Here is a 6,911-nt window from a genome sequence, read left to right on the forward strand (position 1 = left end):
ATATTGATTATAAATCCTTTCTGTTGTTGTTTTCAGAGACAAGCACAATGCCTCTCCTCTCTTGCAAAACCCCATCACAGTGATTCTTAGAACTACTGAAATGATCCTGAAATTTTTCTTCCTTACTGCCTTTAAACTTGATAAGATTGTCATGAAAACTTTTTATGTAAGTGTAGTGAGGTGGATATTTAGGATACCTTGTATGTAGGTGATATTGCCAAGAAATGATATGATAGTTTCTACTCATCTGTCATAAATTATTAATATATATTCTTGTATTATCGTATGCTATAGGATCTTATTCCATCTTTATTTGTACTTGCTTATACTTTTGCTAAATCACTTGTGTTTATTTCAAGGAAATTATCTGGAAATTTTTAAAAAGCCAAATTTCACTGAATACTCTTTGCATATCTTATGGTTTGTTTTTTGTATTTTTGTGTTTTTGGTTTTTGGATTTTTTTTTTCAAAAAAGGGCCATTATGTGAAGAATTTTTAAAAATTGTGCTGGTTTTACTAAAAAAACCATTTATTACTAACCTGTTTTTGTGCAAGGTTCTGTTGTACACAATAATATGATGGTGAGGATTATATGATGCAATATGGTTATTTCTTGGTTCTTTCTTTCTGTATAAGTAAAGTTAGGTACAATTCAAATGAATTTTTACTTACCTTTCTCTGTTCTCTAAAATTCCCTATAATTTAAATTTAATAATAATATAATAAATTCCATCTTAAATCCTTGCTATACTTGGGAGTTTAAGAATCACTGGAGTTTAGGATTCTGGCATTACAATTTAGAATTTCTAAGAAATAGTTATAGGTCTATTGATTCTCCATACAAATTTGTGGCTACATGTTTGATGAACATATTTCTTTACTTGTTTAGTTATGGCATGTTTGCCTTGAATTCACATTGTAAAACTGAGATTTCAGTAGATTGTGCTGCATAGAACTGTCCATGACAGATGCTTGTTATCACCTTACTGTGTCTGCCAGGAAAAACTTGCACACTGGTGGGAGCTCCACAAGTGTTTTCTCCAGTAGAGATCTAGGCACACAGTTCATTAACTCACTTTAATCTTTAGAAAAGTCCTGAAGAAAAAGAACATGCTTCCTGGAATTGTCTTAGAATTATCCTAAAAGTTGGTTCTGATTCTTGTTATATTTATATTCTATAATTTATATATATTTATATATATAAGAATAATTCTGATTGTTCAATAAAGTCTCCCTTTAAAATATGAAATGGGGATCCAAAAATTATTGGAAAATTGTCAAAATTATTTTCTTATGCTTCTTATTGTTTTTGTTTTCAATTTATTGTTTTCTGTTTTCATCTGTGAAATAATGTCTACATACTCTCAAACCAAGTAATATATTTTGCTTACTAAGTATTGGTTAAACTTTGTTTGAAAAAAAAGATTTAAAGGAAAAGTTTGAAATAATTTACTATTCGACTTAGAGGCCCTATATTATCTGTAGAGCATTGCCCAAAATTATAATTTTAGCTTGATGGCATCTGCTCTTGATGAATGCAGTATTCCTGTGACTCATACAGTACATCAGATATTCTATGTGATTCAGAAGACCTTTAATACTGTAGGCAATTTTATTCACCATTTAATCTCACTGATGCTGTGCTTAAGTCTTCCTATATCCAGGTTGTGGAAAATATTTTCTTGTTATTTAATTAATTTATTTATTTAATTTGTGTATTACTTACATGATTAAGTAACAAATATTTCTATTATTTATTAACCACTGATAATGACAAGACATCCTTATTATGTAACACTGTTGTAAAATTTAAGTTTATTATAAATATTGAAATATTATGAAAAAGGAAATTAGTTACTAATAATCTCCTTATTTTTCAAAATTTAAATTTATTTAATTAATTTTTAAGGGCTGGAGATACAGCTCAGTGTCTCAACATTTGCTTAATATTCAGGAGGACCTGGGTTCCATCCTAGATAACAAACACATATAAATATGAGTGTTTTTGTTCTGTTTTGTTTTCTATTCTTACAACTAGGTGCATATATAAGGCACATATTTAGAGAACTCTAATTCTATTATATAGACTTTTTCATCCTCCTAGAAAATAATAATATTACTTACCATTTTCCCTCATTTTCCAAATATATTTGCATAATGGCCGACAGTAGAGCTCAGTATTCTTTGATAAAATGATTATAATAACATGAAAGAAGTATAAGCTTTAACATCACTCTTCCATATTATGTGTGTAATTATCTTTCAGCGTTTGTCTTATCAATAACTACTATAACTACATTTATCAATAAAGACTATAAATATTATATACACCTTAATTATTTGTCTCTACATAATTTATCAATTTATTTGTAAGGTAAATGGCAAAAATGCACTGTTATTTTTCTCCTTTACTTCAATTTGTAAAATTTTGATTTTCTCATAACAGTTATATAATTTGGGGAGATTTATGTGATAGTACAATACATGTGTATAATGTGTAATGTAAATGCCTGTATCACCTCAGGCATTTATGAATTCTTCATGTTGGGAACTTTCCAAAACCTTACATCTAGCTATTTTAAAATATACCATAAATAAGATAATGTGTATTTTTCAGATTTTTGCTATATTTTCCAAAAATCTGATTCTTGTAAATTACAGAAATTTCTGGGAATCTAATGGCAAATGGCAAGGAAGCTCTTCAGAGCAATTAGAATTCACATAGATCCAACAATCACCAATGTGGATGTGAATCTTGTTTCCAAAACCTCACTACCATAATAGCCTTTCTTGTTAGTCATGATTAGTCTGCTAATCATCCTTTTTCTTTTCTTCTTTTACCTATTCTCTCAACTTTTCTATTGTCACTGTCATTATCCCTTATTGTGAATGGAGAAATCATTTAGCCAAGGATTGGACTTTGCAGAATATTCATTTCTCTGCTTGTGGAATGGAGAATGATCAAATTTGGTTCTAAACTTTGAATAAAATCAGATTTTCTGTTTACTAAGACAGGTTTACTTTGGGCAAAAGTATCCTTTGGAAGATCAAGTAATGATGTAGTAGAAAATGCTTGCTTTCAAATTATGTCATGAAGATGTGATATTCATTAAATATAAATATACATCAATTCTTTGATTCTTTTAAAGAATATGCTTATGGATGTGTTTATAATTATAAACTCAGGACAGCCTACTAACACAAGTGGTACAAATTAATAGGTACTCATTAAAAATGTGCAATTTGTATTCCTTGCTATGTGTGCAACATACATTTTTTTTCTGTTCTTTCTTTCAGGCAGCTGTGGTATGGAGAGTCTGTCCTCTCAGGGAATTTTCCTGAGAACACCTATACCATTGGGGTTGACAAGAAACACTTCTGGTCTTTCCTTGTTATAACAATTTTCATATTTCAATTTTCAATTTCTCTTTCTTGCTCACAGTCTAACTTTCAATGCTGAATGAAAGGGTGTTTGGGGCAGAGACTGTGCTACATTGTTTTTCTGCATATTCAGCATTTTCCTGTGGTACGTTAGTCCCTTCTCAATATTCTTTCGTATTTTCTTACATGTTGAGTAAAGAAGATTTTCATTTAATTAACCCTATCCTCAAAAGTCCCATCAAAAGCCCCTATTCTTCTGTAACAAAAATGAAATTCACTTACTTGTAGCGGTATAGACATGCAAGAATTCCAACTTACAGGTAGTTTTGCTCCATTTCAGGTAATTCTGTCACTGTGAGTGAGTCATTTTGAGCAAGAAAGAGAGAATCATATGTGATGAATATGTAAGAAAGATAGAAACAACTAAATGAGAACAGGTTTATTTTGGGCAGAGGTTTGGCTGGTCTGCAGTGGAGTCCTCCAAAAAAATGATCATTTGGTAGGGTTGGGAAAGAAAATGCTGAATCCCAGTAGGTGTGAATGAGCCAGATATCTGCTTTGGCCACTGTCTCTGATAATGTAGTGGGTCATACTGAACAGGAAAAGGAAGACTAAAGCTGTAATCCTACAGCTATTGGGAAGTTGTCATGTAAATACACATATGCCTGGTGTCTGAAAGGACTTTCAATAATGAAGGCGAAAATGTTTAAAAGTTCATGTAGTTTAATAAACCTACTATGTGTAAATGGAAAATATGTATATAAGTCTGTTTATTACATATATGTTGCTTATATTTACATATCTGTAAATTGTGTCATATATAGAAAGATATTTAATATATATGTCATATTTATATATGACACAGTGTGAGAAAATGTGGGGAACACACTATGTGTAATCATTTCTTTTTGCCATATCTTAAATATCATCATAGTAATCCAGCTGGCATAGAGGTAACCATGTATTTGCTTATCCTCTAAATCTGGAATGATAATACACACAAATGTAAACAAATATTTTGAGTTATATATTTATTCAATGTATGAGACTAATGGAAAGAATTTTCCAGCATTCTTCCATCTCTTTTGTACAATTCAGAGGAAAAACTGATCCTTGTTTCTGCAAGTGAACTGAAAGGAATTTGGATGTGATTTTTGCTCTTTATATCTCCTATTGCTTTGGGTTCATGTTAGGAGCTTGCAAATATTTATTATATAAAAACAATTTCAAAGAAGAGATGGAAGTAGTTAAGAATATATAATAGAGGGCTGGGGATGTGGCTCAAGCGGTAGTGCGCCCGTCTGGCATGCAGCGCGGCCCGTGTTCGATCCTCAGCACCACATACCAACAAAGATGTTGTGTCCGCAGAGAACTAAAAAAAAAAAAAATAAATATTAAAAAAAAATTCTCTCTCTCTCTCCTCTCTCACTCTCTCTTTAAAAAAAAATCTCTCTCTCCCCTCACTCTCTCTTTAAAAAAAAAAAGAATAGATAATAGAAATTCTTTCACTCATTTTTTTACTTTATAATTTAAGACACAAGACTAATAATGTGTATTTCTATGCTTCAACATTATATGCCTTAAAGAGAATGAATTGCATACCATTAGTTAAGAAATATGGAAGTGCTAGGAACCACAATTATAGGCCTCCTAATCTGGGATGAAAACATTGTCACCCAGTTGAGAAGGAATTCATTAGGCAAAATGACAAAATTGTTTCTAAATTAAGAATCTAATTGAACTAAAGGGAAAAATTTTTCTCAGTGCTATGTGGATAGTTGTACTAGAAATATGTGCATAAGTCCTCAATCTTTGTGCTTATATTCATCAAGACATTTCCTGAAGTTTAAAATTAGTTTTCAAAAATAAAGAAAATGAACATTGCAATAGTAAACTCTATGAAGTTGCCTAGAGAAGTCCTCAAAGTTCCATGTGTTGGGTATATGTGTTCCTGGTGTGTCTTATACAAGGTTGGCCAAAGCTTTCTGACACTTCAATGTACATTTTTCTTCAGTACTTGAGTTTATTAAGTGATAGTTTTAAATATAATTCTTCTCATTAGAAAACAGACAAATGAGAATAATGGGAACACAAAGTTGAGAGAATAATTCTCTAAAATGGGATCACTGTGCTGCCCCCCAACAGGTTTTATTTTCCAAGAAGCAATTGACCTGCAGCCCTGCCTAGTCTAAGTGGACAGGATATGTCACATTTCTCAGCAAATTACCTGTTAACTGCAGGAAAATGCAGACTCGAGATAATGTTAATGGGAGGAACCCAAGAGACACTTGTCTTAAGATCCTGAAACTCTGGAAGATAACAATAGTTCTTCCTAAATGTAAAATCTGTAAGTATGTGTGGTTAAGAATCCAATTAGAAGCTGAGCACAATGGTGTACACCTATAATCCCAGGGACTCAGGAGGCAGAGGCAGGAGGATCACGACTTCACACCCAGGCTCCGAAGCTTAGCAAGGCCCTAGGTAACTCAGTGAGACTCTGCCTGTAAATAAAATACAAAAGAGGCCTAGGGATATGGGCTCAGTGGTCAAGTGCACTGAGTTCAGTCCCAGGTTCTAAAACAACAACAAAATCCAATTGGAACTAGTCAGCGTGGGCCAAGGTGACCTAGAGTTGCCATGACAGTCAGTACTTCAAAGTCTGATGTCACCCTTCTCTCAGTCAACATCCAAAGGTGGACCTGGGCGAAACTTACTGGAAACTTCTCTGGGATCCCCAATGAAACCCAAGTGCATGAAAGGCTCATTTCCCTTCTCCTCTCTGAGAGGAACAATTCTCTCCTTTGAGAGTGTCCCCTTTCCCTTTTGCTATATCCCTTCAGTAAACTCATTCCTGTTACTCTGAGTGACATGTCTGGAATTATTTTGAACTGATCACAAGACTCAGGGTTTGAAGGGGATCTTCGCATTGCCTCAGTGTCTCAGAAGTTCCCAGCTCTGTTAACAGTATGACTTCATAATTTTGTAAGATTTTGGAAGCCGTATATGAATTGGGTTTGTTTGAGCCAACATAAGGCTGGGAAGCTGCTTTTCTGGGAACTCCTGTGTGAAATTCCCAAACCCCTGATCATGCTGGTTCTCTGCCTTAGCTCAGAGTCTTAATCAAACAACAGCTCCCCAGAGGTGGGCAGAGATGGCCTTGACCTGCTAAGCATAAAACAACCTGTTTACCAGAGGATCCTCTGCTACACTGAAATCTTACACCTACTGAACCCCTTTGGTCTGTACTGCTATAACTAAAGCAAACGCAGGCTATTTCTTTGTTAGAGTCAGACCCTCCTGCTCTGTTCAATCAAAAAACAAAAAAAACCCTGATATTTTATATATCCACCCAAAGAAGGAATAAAAATGAGGACATCTAGGTGAACATTTTTAAAGGGCAAAGAGCAAAAGGGAATGAGCTCATGAAACTGAATATTTCACTTCCAGTTTCCTGGAAACCAATGGAAAGGAAAATCACAACACTCTAATTGGTGAATTCTGTCTTCAAAGAGGTGAAAGCTATAAAACAG

Source organism: Spermophilus citellus (assembly GCF_964194105.1).
Source record: "Spermophilus citellus genome assembly, chromosome: 8".
Taxonomy (NCBI): Eukaryota; Metazoa; Chordata; class Mammalia; order Rodentia; family Sciuridae; genus Spermophilus; species Spermophilus citellus.